Source organism: Cricetulus griseus, unplaced genomic scaffold (assembly GCF_003668045.3).
Source record: "Cricetulus griseus strain 17A/GY unplaced genomic scaffold, alternate assembly CriGri-PICRH-1.0 unplaced_scaffold_2, whole genome shotgun sequence".
Classification (NCBI taxonomy): Eukaryota; Metazoa; Chordata; class Mammalia; order Rodentia; family Cricetidae; genus Cricetulus; species Cricetulus griseus.
The window spans coordinates 7,377,538-7,395,641 of record NW_023276919.1 but is presented as its reverse complement, the minus strand read 5'-3'; the positions used below and the strand labels follow the sequence as shown (position 1 = coordinate 7,395,641).

The window sequence follows — 18,104 nt, the reverse complement described above, 5'->3', positions numbered from 1 at the left end:
TCTGTCAGCCAAGGATCTGAGTTCGGCAACTGGTTCTGAAATGCCAAGGCACTGTGGCAGTAATGTGTCGATCTGCTGGCCCATGCAATCTAGGAACTTTTTCTGGTTCCATTAATCGTCACTGTTTTGACTCATCTGACACCAGTGATCTTTATTCCTGATCCTAGTTCAGTGTCTGGCTCGACATGCTGTGGCCCAGTGGCAGATCTGCATCCATACGCTGGCTCAGGATCCGAGTTCAGCAGTGGTATACAACATGCCGTGGCCCAGTGTTTGTTCTGTGTCCATCTGCTGGCCCAGGTAAGCCAGGTTCTTTTTGCAGTTCCATTTGTCATCACTGATTAGAGTCATCTGACACCAGTGATCTGTGCTCTGGATCTAAGTTCCAGGATGAGCTCCTACATGCAGAATCCCAGTCGCTGTTATTGTTTCTTCTGTGGTCCCAGGATCTGAGTTTGGCGGCTGGCTTTGACCCACCAAGGCCTAGTGGCAGTTCTGCATCCATCTGCCTTCCCTGGATCCGAGTTCTGCATTGGGCTACAACACGCAAAAGCGCTGTTGCAGTTCTGCCTACACATGCCGGACCAGGATCCGAGTTCAGTGGCGGTATATGACACACCAATGCCCATTGGCAGTTCTGTGTCCCTCTGCAGGCCCATGGAAATCAGGGGTCGTTTCTGGTTCTGTTGTTCATCCCTGCTTAGAATCATATGACTCCAGTGATCTGTGCTCTGGATCCAAGTTAGGCAAAAGCTCCAACACGCCGAGGACAAGTGGTAGTTCTGCTTCCAACTGCTGACACAGGATCCGATTTCTGAGTTGGACTCTGACTCACCTAGTGCCAGTGGTAGTTCTGAATCCATATGCTAGCCCAGCATCTGAGTGCATCGACCGAATATGACACGGCAAGGCCAAGTGGCAGTTCTGTGTTTATCTGCCATCATAGGATCCGAGTTCGGTAATGGGCTCTGAAATGCCAAGGCATATTGGCAGGTCTGTGTCCATCCTCTTGCCCAGGTAGACCAGGGGCTGTTTCCGGTTCGATTCATGGTCAATGATTAGATTCATCTGGAACCAGTGATCTGAGTGCATGACCCAATTCGGCAGCAGTCTCTGACATGCTGAGGTACTGGGATAGTTCCACATCCATATGCTGGCCCAATATCTGAGTTACGCAGTGGTATATAACACACTGAAGCACAGTGGCAGTTCTGCATCCATCTTCCTTTCCTGGACCCAAGTTCTGCGGTGGGCTCTGACACGCCAAAGCCCAGTTGCATTTCTGCCTCAATCTGCTGGCCTAAAGTGCAAGTTCAGATGTGTTTCCGACAAAAGAGGCCCAATGGCAATTCTGCATCTATGTGCATTCTCTGGATCCGAGTTTTGGGACGGGCTCTGGCACACCAAAGCCCAGTGGCAGTTCTGCCTCCATCTGCCCATCCACGATCTGATTACGGCAGTGGGATATGACAAGCCAAGGTCCAGTGGAAATTCTGTGTCCATCAACTGGCCCAGGTAGGGCAGGGGATTTTTCTGGTTCCATTTGTCGTCACTGCTTAGACTCATCTGATACCAGTGATTTTTGCTCCTGATCTGAGTTTGGCTGCCAGCTCGGACAAATCAAGGCCCAGTGTCAGTTCTGCATCCATATGCTGGCCCAAGATCCAAGTTCACAGGTGGGCACTGACATGCTGAGTCCAAGTGGAAGTTCTGCCTATATCTGCCAGGCCAGGATCTGAGGTCGGAGGCGGGTTCTGGCAGGCCCAATCTCCTTGCCTGTTCAGTATCCATCTGCCATACTAGGATCCTCGTTGAGAGGCAGGCTCACATGGGTGACCCAGGACCTGATGGAGGAACCACCCTTAGTCTGCCCTCACTCACCTCCCACCTATTGGCCACTGCTCTTTGTATAATTCCCTTCACCCTGGTGGGCCTCTACACTGGGCCTGCCTGCTATCTGAGAATCTTTCTCTCCCTCACAATCACTTTCCACTTCCTGGCTTTTATCTGCTCTCTGTAATTCTTCTGACCCCCTTCATATCTTTATCTGTCTCTCCAACTCACCCTCACCCCCCTGTCTGAAATTTTTGGTTCATGAAATTTTAAGGTAGCAGTTTCATTGCTCAGTGTTCAGTTTCCATTAGGTACTCTGCCCTTCAATGTAAACAAAAAAAAAAAAACACTATTACTGAGAAAGACAGGGAGGGTCTCTCTCTGTGACCTCTCACCATTCCCAAGCTTGGGTGAGCGGGAAACTGCAGAGATCATTTTCTCGGACTGACCAAATGGTGAGACACCCCTTCAGGTTGATGTGTATTCAAAGGATGAGGTGCAATACCACATTTGCTGAATCATTTGTGTTTTCAGCATTATTCCTTCGTCAGTTTCTTCCCTCCTCTTGTAGAAATTGTGTCTCAACTTGAATGTTCAGGCATTTTGCTCTGTTCTTGCAGATGAGTTCAAGATGACTCTGAGTTCTGAGATCTGGAGTAACAAGCCTTTTTTGGGCTTTCCCATGGGCAATAAATCTTATGATTAAGGGATCCTTCCAGTTACTGTTAACATGGAAAAACTTTCAAATGCTTTTATGGAGGAATGTCATATTCCCCAAGATGTACATCAATGGACCAAGAAAATCACAAGACACAGATTACTGAACCAAATTTGTGTTTTTCATGGTAGCTTCTAATAGGAAGTTTAAATTCCATATCTTAGATTAGATTGAAGTATCATGGAACTGCAGGTCAGCGGTAGGAAAAAAATCATGAGGCAGAGAGAGAATTCTCCATGTTCACTTATCTCAGCCTACACTAAGCCTTGGTATGTCTGTGTGTCTCTATGCTGTTTTTCTGACCTATCATCTGTAACTCTCTATATCTCCCTGTCACTCAGTCTCTCTGTATATGTCCCTTCACCCTGATGAGCCTCTCCAACTCTACCTGCTTTGCACTGGCCTGCCTGTTTACTGAACCCCTCTTTCTCTCTGTCTCTGTCTCTGTCTCTCTCTCTGTCTCTCTCTGTCTCTCTCTCTCTCTTTCTCTCTCTCCCTCTCCCAGTCTCTCACATACTCTCTGGCCTTCTGTCTTTGCCTCTACAACCTGGATGAATACTAGCAGCTCTGGACTTGATGAGGACTGTTCTGTATCAAATCTGATCCTTTGTCTGTATGTGTCTCTCTTGCTGTGTGTGTATCTCTCTCCATCAGATTACTGTTAAACCAGTTTAAAATGGGAAAATTAAGGTGGTTTTCATTGTCCTATAGATACCATTCTTTTTCAAACATGTGAGTGCTTTCTACCAAGTAGCTTTATTTTAAAAAGGCAGCTGATGTGTCTACTATTTACGTTTTTGCCAAAACCCAAGTATTCCCCTAATGTCCGGGTATCTGAATGAGACCCATGAAAAAAGTTCCAATGATTCACTCCAGAAAAATAGTATTCAGTCCCTCAATGTTCGCAGATTCATTTTCTCCTTATCTGGTATATTTCCCTGGGAAATCCATCACTCATCTAACCTTTCAACCCCCTGTCACCAGGACGTTAGAAATATTTTTTTTTCTAAACTAAAGCTCATCTCCTACACTGCTGGCATCTGCAGAGGCTTTGGATATCCAAGTCAGTGCCACGCATTCTGGAAATCCGTGGAGAAAGCAGGTGTTCCAGGATATGGAAGTACCCCTCTATACTCATTGCCATCAAAAATGTTCAATGCCCCTTCATCAAGAAAAAGCAGTCTTTGGAACTTGACATTATTATTCCCTAAGTTACCAAGGCTAAGAACCCAAATTTCCATAAACAGTGAATGTGGGAATGAAAGATCATGTCATCTGACTCCCTTCCCATGAAACCTGGAAGGATGCCCTCATTCACACAGCACTTGTTCAGTCCAGGGTACCATGGGTACTAATTTTGCAATCATGGTTATAGTAAACATTTAAAAGTGAGGTCCCTACCCACAACTAATGTATTGTTCTCTCTGTCACCTTCCAATTCCTCTCTGCTATCTGCTATTTGGTATCTTCCTATGACCCTCTTCATCTCTTCTGTCTCCCCACTCTGCCTTTCCAACATATGAGAAAATTTCTAGCTCATGGACATTCTAAAATATGTGTTTCTTTGCTCAGTGTTCCAACTCCATGGCAAGCTTTGCCCTTGCACAAAAAGAAATGACCCACTCTGGAGCTGTGAAGGCCATGGAGGGTCTCTTTCTGTGAACAATCTTCCATAGCCAGGCTTGGTTGAGGGGGACATTGCAGAGATCTTGTTCTCAGACTCACCAAAAAGTGAAACACACCATTACATCAGTGTGTTTCCCAAGGATGAGATCCTCACCACGATTGCTGAAGCACTTGTTTGTTTTAGATTTAAGCTTTTGGGAGTTTCTTCCCTCCACTGTTCAGACCCTTGTAGTGTCTCCACATTTCGGGCATTTTTGTTCCACAGTTGTCCATGAGTTATGGCTAACAATGCCTTATGAAATTTTGGGTACTGAACCTACTTCAGCTACATCCATTGGAATTACATCTTATTTTTAAGGGAATCTAGCAGTTACTGTTACCGTGGTAAAACTGTTCAATGTCTTTTTGTGGAGGAATGTCAAATACACAATGTCAAGTACATCAATGGAATAAGAAAATGTAAGGAATCACATCTTTGTAAAAAATGTGAGTTTTCCATGGTTAGCTTCTTCCAGGAAGGTTTAAATTTCATTTCTTATGTTAGATTGAAAGATCATTACACTGCAGATACTTGGGTGCATGAGAAGATGTCAGCAGCAGGACAGTTCATTAGGGAAAGACAGTAACCTCCATGATTATGTTGGGAGCCTGCCTCTGGAAGTGATATGCACATATCATAAACTACACTAAGCCTTGATTTGTCTGACTGTCTCTGTATGTATGTATGTATGTATGTGATTTCATTCTCTTACTTTTTATCACTCACAATATCTGTCTCTATGTATCTCTGTCTCTCACTGTTTGTGTCCATGTATATATTTCTACACCCTAGGTCAGAGTCTATAATTCTTCCTTCTTACAGTATGCCTGCATCATATAGAAATGCAAAGTCCCTCTCTCTCTCTCTCTCTCTCTCTCTCTCTCTCTCTCTCTCTCTCTCTCTCTCTCTCTCTCTCTCTCTGTGTGTGTGTGTGTGTGTATTTGTATATGTGTGTGTATGTGTATGTGTGTGTGTGTTTGTGTGTGTGTGTGTGTGTGTCTGATTATCTGTTCGTGTATTGAAGAGCATGCTAAACCACTCTACATTTCAAAAATAATGTGCTATTTTATTATCCCAAAGATACCCTTCCAATTCCAAAATGAGAGTGCTTTAAGCCAAGTCCCTTCTGTCATAAAGAGGCAGATGATGTGTCTCCAATTCATGTTTTTGGTAAACCCAATATATTCGTGTAAGTTCCAGGGAGCTGAATTGGACACATGCAAACAGGTCCAAATAGATGCACCACCGATAAATAATATTCAGCCTCTTACTGATCCCAGATTCCTTTCCTCTTCAACTGGGATCTGTCTCTCGAGAAACACTCCATCATCTAACCACTCACCCCTGTGATACCAGGAATAAAGAAACGTTTTCTTTTCTAAACCTAACCTCATCTCCTACACTGCTGACATCTGGCAAGGTCTAGGAAGCCCGAATGCTACCTTGCCTGGTCAAGGGGATGGAACAAACAGATACTGCAGAATGTGGTAGTACCACAACATTCTCAGGTCCCCAATGATGGTCAAAGTCTTATTTCAGCAGGATGCAGTTTTTTAAGTCGATATCCTTATTACCTGAATTGCCATTTCTAACACCCAAACATTCATTATTTATCGAAAAGGAAAGGAAATGTTCAGGCTTCAGGTTAGCCTGCCCAAGGCACCTAGCAGTATGCACTCACTCAGGCAGTACTCTGTTCACTCCAGGCTTCCATGGTTACTAAGTCTGCAAGCAGGTTTATAGGACCCCTTTAAAAGACAGATCTCAAACCACTTATGCTTTCTTATTCTCATTCTTTCTCTCTTTCTGTCTCCCTCTCTGTCTCTCTCTGTCTCTCTCTCTGTGTGTGTCTCTCTCTTGCCCTGTCCATCTCAACTCCCACTTCCTCTTTGATTTCTGTTCTTTGCTCTTTGGGACAGTCACCCAAGTTCCTTTGTAATGTTGGGTCATCCATCTTCAGCCCATAGGCCATAGTGTGTTTGGTATACTTTTCCATTTAACAGAAACCTTTTAGTACTGTCTGGTTTTGTAAGTTCATCTGTCACTTTCCTGTGGGTCCATATGTCTAGTTTATACATCAACACACAGTCGAGGCAATAGCAGTTTCTTGCTCAAATGGCTAATCTTGCCATGTTGAAAGCAAACTCCATAACGAGCTTCTTCGATGCACATCTTCTTTTCTGAAATAATTGGTGTGCCAGGAGCTGTTGTGTCTCACTCCCAAGAAATCCCTAAACAACTTAAATGTCATATTTCTTTAGGTCTTTGAAAGATTTGAAGACTACCTATTTTTCTTAAATACATCTCTGTATATCTAGAATATCTAACGAACCTAATTATAAGTTCTGATTATTAAAGGTAAAAATATGTATAAACACAATGATTAAATAAGAGGAGACATATACATAATACAAGATTAACTTTGAAGTTGTATCAATAAATGAAAATCTATACCAATGCAAATTATTCATTCCTATATCCTATTCCCTTTATTCCTTTAAAAAGAAATTGACTATGTTCATTATTATTTAAAACCAACCCCAATTAACAAACATTTATAAACAATATTTGGGAATTTGGGTGTCTTTCTTACTAAACTGCTTCCTGTTGATTGGGGATGCTGTTGATATATCATTGGAATCATGATAAAACATAGAAATCTGACCAAGTCCTTGTTTTTGTAATCTGTAAAGCTGTATTGTCTCAGCTTTAGAGGGTCTTGTTTGATCATATCATATTAGTCAGGAAAGAATCCACAGCTTTTCATTTTCTCCAGCTACCCCAGTTCTGCCGCTGTTTGACTGGTCTCCGGGAGGCAGGAAGGCAGCTTGTAGGGCTGAGAGCTCAGCATCCTAACACTAGGAAACTCAAGGCCTGTAGACCATCTCAGGAGAGCCAGAGTCCAACCCCCAAGACCGCTAGGAAGGTGCAAGAATATGGAAGATGCTCTGATGACTCTCATTGCCCCAACAGGGCAGGCTGTCATGGAAGGTTTCCCTCTTTCTTAGTGAGCCTTGGGGCATGGGCTCATACCACTTCTGACATCATTTTGTTATGATAAATCTTTCTGCCAATGTCTGAACCCCACTGCCATTTTTCACCACTCACACAAGTTAGGGCCCAAATGTATACAAAAAGAATTATATTAAGTACAATCCTGCTAGGCCAATGACTAGGATTCTCATCTGTTAGCTCAGTCTCAATTATAATACATCTATATATTTTATAAGACTTATCTTATTGGATGCATAATGGCATCCCTCCTTGCCGTTGGATCACATTTTGCCGCTGTAGCAGGAGCTGAGTGCAAAGAGGGAACTTCCTGTTTCTCCTTCCTTAAATATGAGTCTCCTTGCTATGTCACTTCCTGCCTGGATCACTATTTCTCTACTACATTTCCCAGAATCCTCTTGCCTCCTAGTCCTGTCTAACTTTCTGTCATTCCCCAAAGAGAATTTTATTCAATAATCAATAAGATAAACATACAAAAATGTATATTCCCCATTACATTTGGAATTTCATCTTATGTTTAAGGCAATCTACCTGCTACAGTTACTGAGGAAAAACTGTTAAATACCTTTTTGTGGAGCAAATACACTAGAGTTACGTGAATGGATTAAGAAAATGAAATGAATCACATTACTGTAAAACACGTGAGTTTTCCATGGTTAGCTACTTCCAGGAAGGTTTAAATTCCATTTCTTAGATTAGATTTAAAGATCATTACACTGCAGACAGTTGGGTACATGAGACGATGCCAGCAGCAGGACAGAGTTCATTAGGCAGAGACAGCTTCCTCCATTAGTATGTTGGGAGTCTGCCTCTGGATGTATAATGTACTTATCCTACTCCACACTAAGCCTTGGACTGTCTGTTTGTCTGAGTGTCTGTCTGTCTGTTGTTTCATTCTCTAATTCTCACTCTTTCACTGTCTCTATCTCTGTCTCGGTGTATCTCTGTCTCTCACTCTCTGTGTCTCTATGTATATGTCACTAAAACACGCATGGGAGTCTATAATTATAGCTTCTTTGCAATATGTTTGCCTGTTACACTATCAAAATCTCTGACTCTCTCTCTGTCTGGTCCTCTGTATTTGCCTCAGCACCCTATGAGAATACCTGAAGCTGTAATTGTTCCGGACAGCTCTCCTCATGAACTCAGCTCTTATCTTAATGTTTGCATGTGTCCCTCTGTCTCTCTCCCTCTTTCTCCCTCTCTCTCTGTCTCTGTGTGTGTGTGTGTGTGTGTGTGTGTGTGTGTGTCTGTGTATCTGTGTCTGTGAACGAATACTGAAGAGCATGCTAAATGCTCTCTACGATGGCAAAATTAATGTGGGTTTTTATTGTCTGAAAGTTACACTTCCCATTCCAAAATGAGAATACTTTCAGGCATGTCACTTCTATCATAAAGAGGAAGCTGATGTGTATCCAAGTTATGTTTTTGGTAATTCCAAAATATCCCTCTACATTCCACGGAGCTGAATGCGACCCTTGCAAACAGGTCCAAAGATGCACTGTAGGCTAATAGTATTCAGCCTCTCTATGATCCCAGATTCCTTTCTTCTTCATCTGGGATCTCTCTTTGGTGAATCACTCCACCATCTGTCCAATCATTGTGGTGATACCAGGATTTCAGAAATAATTTTGTTTCAAAACTTAACTTCATCTCCTATACTGCTGACATTTGGCAAAGTCTAGGAGGCCCAAGTGAGTGTTATCTTGTCTGTGCAAGTAAGGAACAAATAGTTTTTCCAGGATGTGGTAGTACCACCTCATTCTTAGGTTCCCAATGATGGCCAATGCCCTATTTCAACAGCATGTAATCTTGAGGACTCGATATCCTTTTCCCCTAAATTACCATTTCTAACACCCCAACATTTGTATTCAGGGTAAGTAGGAATGCAAGGTGCAGGTATCAGGCTGGCCTGACTAAGGCCCCTGGCATAATGCACTCACTCTCTCAGTACTCTGTTCACTCCAGGTTTTGTAGTTACAAAGTCTGCAGGCAGGTTTAAAGGGCCCTTTATAAGACAGATCCTGATCCTCTTATGATCTCTTATTCACTCTTTCTTCCTCTCTCTCTCCCCCTCCATCCTCCTCTCACCTTCTCTTTCCTCTTTGCTATGTGCTCTTTACTATTTCTCTAACCCTCTTTGTTTCTTCTCATGTTTTCCCCACTCACCCTTGCTTCGTGGAATTTCTATGGTTGGTGTTCCATTGGTCATTGTACAGTTTCCGTTTCATACTTTATCCTTCCATGTACCCAAAGCACTCAAACTATTGCTGAGAAAGACATGGAGGATCTCTCTCTGTGACCTCTCTCCATGCCCGTGCTTGGATGAGTGGGAATCCACACAGGTCATTTTCTCAGCCTGACCAAAGGGTGTGACACAACTTAAGGTTCGTGTATATCCCAAAGATGAGGTCCAACACCACATTTGCTGAGTCATTTGTGTTTTCAGCATTATGTCTTCGACAGTTTCTTCCATCCAGTTATAAATATTCAGGCATTTTGTTCTGCCTTTGCCCATGAGCTCAAGCTGACTCTGATTTCTGAGATCAGGAGTAGCAAGCCTTCTTAGTCCTTGCCCATGGAAATACATCTTATGATAAAGGCATCTTTCCCGTTACTGTTTCCTTAAAAAACTGTTCAAATTCTTTTATGGAGGAGGAATTCTCAGGTTATGCATCAGTGGATAAGAAAATGAAACACACACACTGCTGAATGAAATTTGAGTTTTGCCAGGTAGTTCTTTGTAAGGAGCCATTACAAGCTAGTGCGCATGTGCACTAGGTAACTTTGAAACTTTCCAGCCCTTGGTCTCCGCCCCTCCCATGATGTCATATGGTCCAATCAGCTGACGTCATATGGTCCGATCAGCTTCAGCCGGTCAGAGAGTCACACTTCTGAGGCGGCGGTTGCCAGCCTATATAAGGGAGGGGTTTTTGGGTGTTCGGAGTCTCTGCTCTATAAGCTTATGCGCTCTCTCTCAAGATGCTTTAAAGCTTTACTGCAGAAGGATCCTGAGGAGTGTCCCCGCATCGTTTTTGCTGGCGAGACGGTTAGTGCGGGACAGTTCTTCAAGGAAGGTTTAAATTCGATATCTTAGGTAAGATTAAAGGATCATTGGACTTCAGGAATTCGGGTGCAGCAAATGATGTCAGAATCAGGACAAAGTTCATGAGGCAGAGACAGCATCATTCTTGAGAATGATGATAACCACCCGTGAACCTGGTATTCACTTATCTCTGCCTACACTAAGCCTTGTATTGTAAGTGTGTCTCTCTGCATTTTTGTCTGAATTTTCATCTCTAACTCTCTATCAATCACTTTCACTGTCTCGCTATGTATGTCTCTTCACCATGGTGGGCCCTCTACATCTCTACCTGCACTGCACTGGACCTGTCTGCTATCTGAGCCTCTCTCATCCCACCTCTCTGTCTCTGTCTCTCTCTGTCTCTGTCTCTGTCCCAGTCTCTGTCTCTGTCTCTCTGTCCCAGTATCTATCTATCTATCTATCTATCTATCTATCTATCTATCTATCTCTCCTGCCTTAAGTCTTTGCTATTGCTGAGTAGTATTTCTTTGTGTAAATATACCAGCTTTTCTCCATGCATTCTTCAGTCGAGGGGCATCTAGGCTGCTTCCAATTTCTGACTATTACAAATACTACTTCTATGAACATGGTTGAACAGATGTCCTTGATGTATGAATGTGCTTCTTTTGGGTATATGCCTAGGAGTGGAATTCCTGGATTTTGTATTAGACTCATTCCCATTTTTTTTTGAGGAGTCGCCATACTGATTTCCAACGTGGCTGTACAAATTGTCCCTCCCCATAGCAGTGGAGAAGTATTCCTGTTTCCAAACCTCCTGTGCAACTTAAACTGTCATTGGTGTTTTTGATTTTAGCCATTCTGAAAGTAGTAGGTTTTGATTTGCACTTTCCTGATGGCTAAGTATGTTCAACACTTTCTTATGTGTCTTTCAGCCATTTTACAATCCTCTGTTAAGAATTGTCTATTTAGTTCTGTACCCCACTTTTTAATTGGATAGTTTGGTGTTTCGGGGAATAGCTTCTTGAGTCCTCTGAATATTTTTAAGATCAGCCCTCTATCAGATTGGTTGGTGATTATCTTTTCCTTGTTTGTGTGCTGCCATTTTGTCTTGATGACTGTGTCCTTCTCCTTATAGAACCTTCTCAGTTTCAGTAGGTCCATTTATTAATTGTTGATCTCAGTGTCTCTGCTACTGATGTTATATTCAGGAAATGGTATCCTGTACCAATTAATTTAAGGGTATTTACCAATTTATCTTCTCATAGGTTCAGTATAGCTGCTTTTATGTTGTGGTCTTTTATCCATTTTGACTTAAGTTTTCTGTGGGGCTAATGGCTTGCATCAATCTGTAGTCCTCTACATGTTTTTAGCCAGTAATGCTACCACCATTTGTTGAAGATATTCTCTTTCTTCCACCGTATAAATTTGGATTGTTAGTTAAAAATAGGTGTTCATATGTGTGTGGGTTAATTACAGAGTTTTCAACTCTAATGAATTGACCTATTTGTCAATTTTTGTGCCAATCCCAAGCTGTTTTCAGGACCTTATCTCTGTAATAGAGCTTGAAGTCTGGGATGCTGATGCCTCCAGAGGATTCTCTATTGTACCGCGTTGTTTTGTCTTTCCTGGTCTTTTGTTTCTCCATATAAAGTTGAAAATTGTTTTTCAAGGTCAGTGAGGAATTGTGTTGGGATTTTTGTTACAATAAGTCTTTCTGCCAAAGCCTCCTGAGCCACCACGTGGTGGTCTCCTCCAGTTGCCCAAGTTTTGCCCACTGTGGGGATGGACAAAATAATAGAGAGACATACTAGGTACAAAGCTGCTTTGTCAATTACTAGGATTCTCATCTATTAGCTCAGTCTTAATTATCACAAATCTATATATTTTATAAGACTTATCTTATCGAATGCTTATTGGCATCCTGCCTTGCTGGTGGCTTACATCATGCTGCTGTTGGAGGTGAAGGGGAAAGAGGGGGGAACTCTTCTCCTCTCTCCTTGCTAAATATGAGTCCTTGCTATGTCACTTCCAGCCTGTATTACCACTTCTCTACTACATTTACCAGAATCATCTTTGACACCTAGTTCTGTCTAATTTGCTGGCATTGGCCAAACAGTATTTTATTCAACAATCAATAAGATAAACATATAAAGAAGTACATTACCCATTATCTTCTTTTCTGTCTAAATAAAAAGAAAGATAAGATATCTTTTTAATAAATGAACAAAGCTATAACCATAAGTGTCTTCATCTATCAAAGACCTCAGAAGGATAATATATAAACTTTAGTATTGAGATAAAGATGCTACCTGGATCATGACCCAAAGTTCTTCTGTAATGTTGGGGCATCCATCTTCAGCCTATAGGCCACAATGTGTCTGGCATGCTTCTCCATTTTCAACAGGAACCCTTCAGTACTTTCTTGTTTTGTTAGTTCGGCAGTCACTTTCTTGTGGGTCCTGCATATCCACTTTATACAGCAACAAACAGTCCAGGCAAGTGCAGATTCTTGCCTAAATGGCTAATCTTGCCATTTTGAAATCAAACTCCATAATGAGTTTCTTCGATGCCCATCATCCTTTTGATTGTAGTTGGTGTGCCAGAAGCAGTTGTGTCTCACTGCCAAGAAAAACCACAAACCATTTAAATGCCATATTTCTGTAGGTCTTTGAAAGGTTTGAAGAATACCTAACCATTTCAAATACATCTCTATGCCTAGAAAACACAAACTAACATAATTATAAATTCTGACTATTATGTGTAACTATATAACCTATATTTAATTATGCATAGCATTTTAAAAGATCTGTGTAAACACAATAACTAAAAATGAGACAAAATATCACAAAATTGACCTTAAAGTTGTATCAATAAATGAAAATATATACCAATGCAAAGTATTCCTTCATATATTCTATTCCCCTTTTTGTTTCTTTAAAAAGAGATTGACTATGCTCATTATAATTTATAACTAACCCCATTTAAATGAAAACAAACATTTATAAACAATATTTGGGGATATGGGCATCATTCCTTCTAAACTGCTTCCTGCTGATTAGGGGCGATGTTCATACCATTAGGTTCCTGATAAAACATAGAAATCTGACCAAGTCCTTGTTTGTGTAGTCTGTAATGTTGTATCATCTCAGCTTTAAGGGGTCTTGCTTGATCAAACCATATTAGTCTGGAAGGAATCCACAGCTTTTCATTTTCTGTGGAAATATAAGCAAACCATTTATTTTTATATAGCCTGTACTTAAACTTAAATTTTTAAGTTAGAGCATTTTTAAAAATGTATAAGTTGGATTAATTTAGCAGTATTTATAATCAAATGTATTTTAGCAGCAGTCTTACCTCGACAATCAATTTGAAGACAACAATATGGCATACAGTATCCAGATTCTCTGTGTATTTTCCATCTTTATGTGGCTTTTTTCTTATTTTATTTTTACTTTTTTGTTTCTTTTTTCCCGAGACAGGGTTTCAGTATGGAAATCTGCCTGCCTCTGCTTCCTCTAGCAAATCCTATCGGCGTGCACCACCACAACCAGCTACTCTATTTATTCCTGTTACTTTTTCTCTCACAAGCCTACATATATTGTATCATCTTATATTTCACCTTTATGATTGTTAATTTTGGATACTTTACACTGTAAATTTTAATCCTCTTTTAGACTAAAAGGGGAATTGTAGGGAAAGCGGTATCCATGCCTACTTAGGGGATGGGTACAGGTGTGCCAGATCATGCCTGCGAGGGTGCGGTCAGGGTGACATAGACTGAGATGTTCAAGTGGCGGGGTTTTCACTTTCAGATTTCTTTTTTTGCTTGCTGTACAGAATGCTGCCATGCCGGCTGGCTATGTCGCTCTGTAAGTAAGGCTTGTCCCTATTAACTACCCTTATATTTCTACTTGGCTCCTTATTGGTAATTTCCCACTTTATACTTTGATGGGAATTGCATTGAATCTGTAGATTGCTTTTCAAAGGATTGCCATTTTTAATATGTTGATCCTACCTATCCAAGAGCATGGGAGATCTTTGCATTTTCTGGTATCTTCTTTAGTTTCTTTCTTTAAAGACTCAAAATTCTTACCATACAGGTCTCTCACTTTTTTGGTTAGTGTTACTCCAAGGTATTTTATGTTGTTTGTGGGAATTGTAAAGGGTGATGTTTCTCTGATTTCTTTCTCCACCAATGTGTCATCGGCATATAGATGGGCTACAGATTTTTTTTAGTTAAACTTGTATACTGCCACTTTGCTGAAGGTGTTAATCAGCTACAGGAGTTCCCTGGTAGAGTTTCTCGGGTCTCATGTAGACTATCATATCATCTGCAAATAGTGATAGTTTACTTTTTCCTTTTTGATTTGTATTCCCTTGATCTCATTTTGTTGTCTTATTAAGCTCTAGCTAAAACTTCAAGGACAATATTGAAGAGGTATGGAGAGAGTGAACAGCCATGTCGTGTTCCTGATTTTAGAAGAATTGCATTGAATTTCTCTCCATTAAATATGATGTTGGCTGCCAGCTTGCTATATATTGCTTTTATTATGTTGAGGTATGTTCCTGTTATCCCTGATTTCTCCAGGACATTTATCATGAAGGAGTGTTGGATTTTGTTAAAGGATTTTTCAACATCTAGTTGTATGATCATGTGATTTTTTTCCTCAGTCTTTTTGTATGGTGGATTACATTGATGGATTTTCCTATTTCGACCCATCCTTGCATCCCTGGGATGAAGCCTACTTGATTGTGATGGATGATTTCTCTGATGTGTTCTTGGATTTTGTTTGCAAATATTTTATTGAGAATTTTTGCATCAATGTTCATGAGGGATATTGGTCTGTATTTCTCTTTCTTAGTTGTATCTATGTGTGGCTTGGGTATCAAGGTTATTGTGGCCTCATAAAAAGAGTTTGGTAATGACCCTTCTGCTTCTATTATGGGGAAAACTTTGAAGAGAATTGGTATTAGATGTATTGTGCATCTGGCAAAATTCTGAAATGAAGCCATCTGGTCCTGGGCTTTTTTTGGTTGGGAGACTTCTGATGACTGCTTCAATTTCATTAGGGGGTTATATGTTATTTTAAGTTGCTTATCTGTTCTTGATTTAATTTTGGTAAGTGAAATCTCTACTGAAAATTGTGCATTTCCTTTAGATTTTCAAATTTTAAGGGATATATGTTTTAAAAGTATGACCTGATGATTCTCTGCATTTCCTCTGTGTCTGTTGTTATGTCCCCCCTTTCATTCCTCATTTTATTAATTTTCAGGTTTACTCTTTGTTGTTTGTTAAGTTTGGATAAAGGTTTGTCTATCATCTTGATTTTCTCGTACAACCAACTTTTTGTTATATTGATTCTGTGAATTGTTCTCCTATTTTCCATTTTATTGATTTCAGCCCACAATTTGATTATTTCCTGGTGTCTGTTCCTCTGGGTTGTATAGTTTTTTGTTTTTTTTTCTAAAGCTTTCAGTTGTGCTGTTAATTCTCTAGTGTGATTATTCTCCTGTTTCTTCGTGTGGGTATTTAGCTCTATGAACTTTCCTCTTAGCACTGCATTCAAAGTATCCCATAGGTTTTGATATGTTGTGTCTGAATTCTCTTTGAATTCTGGGAAATCTTTAACTTCCTTTTTTTTTCTTCCTGTACCCATGAATTGTGCAATTGGGTGTTACTTAATTTCGATGAATTTGTAGGTTTTCTGTATTTCGTGTTGATGTTGAATTCTAACTTTAAAGCATGGTGGTCTGATAAGACACAGCGGGTTATTTCAATTTTTTGTACCTGTTGAGGTTTGGTATGTTACCAAGTATGTGGTCGATTTTAGAGAAGGTTCCATGTGGCACTGAAAAGAAGGGAAATTGTTTTGTATTTGTATGGAATGTTCTGTAAATATCTGTTAAGTCCAATTGTGCCATAACTTGTATTAGTTCCTTTGATTCTTTGTAAAGTTTGTGTCTGGTGTCCTGTCCAGTGGTGAGAGGGAGGTGTTGAAATCTCCCACTCTAAGTGTATGTGTCTATATGTGTGATTTGAGTTTTAGTAATGTATCTTTTACAAACATGGATGCCTTCATATTTGGGGCACAAATGTTCAGAATTGAGACTTCAACTTGATGGATTTCTCCTGTAATGAGTAGGAAGTGACCTTCTTCTTTGCTTTTCACTGATTTTAAAGTCCAATTTGTTGGTTATTAGGATTGATACTCCCCTTGTTTCTTGGGTCCATTTTATAGGAAAATCTTTCACCAACATCTAATTCTTAGGTACCATTTGTCTTTGAAATTGAGGTATATTTCTTTTATGCAAAAGAAGGAAGGATTTTGTCTTCTTATCCATTCTGTTAATCTGTGTCTTTTTATAGGGAAGTTAAGACCATTAATGTTGATGGATACTAATGACCATTGATTGTTCATTCTTGTTTGTTTTTTATTTGGTGATGGTGTTGAAATCATGTGTGGGATTCTATCCCTTTTTCCTTTTGGCAGTTGGTAAACTGGGTTTATCTATTGCCTATATTTTTCTGGTTGTACTTAAATTCCTTGGGTTGCAGTTTTCCTTCCAGAAGTTTCTATAGCGCCGGATTGGTGGATATGTATTGTTTGAATCTTGTTTTGTCATGGAATATATATATATATTTATATTGTTTTCTCCATCTGATACCTTAGCCTTTATAGGAACTTGAACTTTATCCTTTGCTGCTCTTAGTGTTTTCTCTTTGTTTTTTATGTTTGGTGTTTTGATTAGTATGTAGGGAGGAGACCTTTTTATGGTTCTGTCTATTTGGTATTCTTTAGGCTTCTTGTATTTTCGCTGGTATGACCTTCTTTAGGTTGGGAAAGTTTTCTTCTATGATTTTGTTGAATATGTTTTCTGTGCCTTTGAGTTGGATTTCTTCACCTTCTTCTATACCTATTATTCTTAGGTTTGGTCTTTTCACGATATCACATATTGCCTGGATATTTTGTATTAGGGATTTGTTGGACTTAAGATTTTCTTTGGATGATGAATCTATTTCTGCTAGTGTGTCTTCGACTCACTAGATGGTTCTCTCTTCCATCTCTCATATTCTGTTGATTATACTTACATCTGTAGTTCCTGATCTTTTACCCATCTTTTCTATTTCCAGCATTCCCTCAGATTGTGCTTTCTTCATTGTCACTATTTCAGTTTTTAGGTCTTGAACTGTTTCTTTAAGATATTTGTTGATATATTGTATTTTTTGTTTTTTTTTTCTTCCATTTCTTTGAGGGAAATTCTCATGTCCTCTTTGAGGTCCTCTAACATTTTTCTGAATATGTTTTTAAGGTCATTCTCTTCTGGTTCATCTGTATCGTGATGTTCAGGTCTTGCTGGCATATGGTTCCTAGTCTGCGGTGGGGTCATATTGGGTTTTCTGTTGTTGAATGTACTTTTAACTTGTCCTCTTCTCATCCTTTCTTCTGGTTGGTTTAGCAGGAGTTTCTTGCTCTCCTGGTGGGTATGGGACCGAGGTTCTCTTCTGGTAGATGCAAACAGATCTAATACTCTGGTGTCGGTCCCCTTCTCAAGGATAGTGTTGTCAGTGTTACCCGGGCAGTAGAACTGTTTAGGAGTGGCGGTCCCACCAGCCCAGCATTTGGAGGCAGGATTGTCAAAAGCCATGGTGTGTTGGAACCCACCACTGAACTCGGTCCGGCACATAGGTTGCTGGTGACAGATGACTCTGAGCAGTGATGAACGGGAACTGGAAACAGCTTCTGTCCTACTTGGGCAGGCAGATGAGGGCAGGACTGCCTCTGGGTGCTCAGTGTGTCAGATCCCACGGCCAAACTCGGTCCAGAATG

The 18,104-nt window shown here is 40.5% G+C and overlaps 1 pseudogene; it reads right to left on the bottom strand.

Annotated features, from left to right (window-relative positions):
- Positions 1-930: 930 nt before the first annotated feature.
- Positions 931-18,104, bottom strand: part of LOC113838184 — a 40,032-nt pseudogene continuing 22,858 nt past the window's right edge.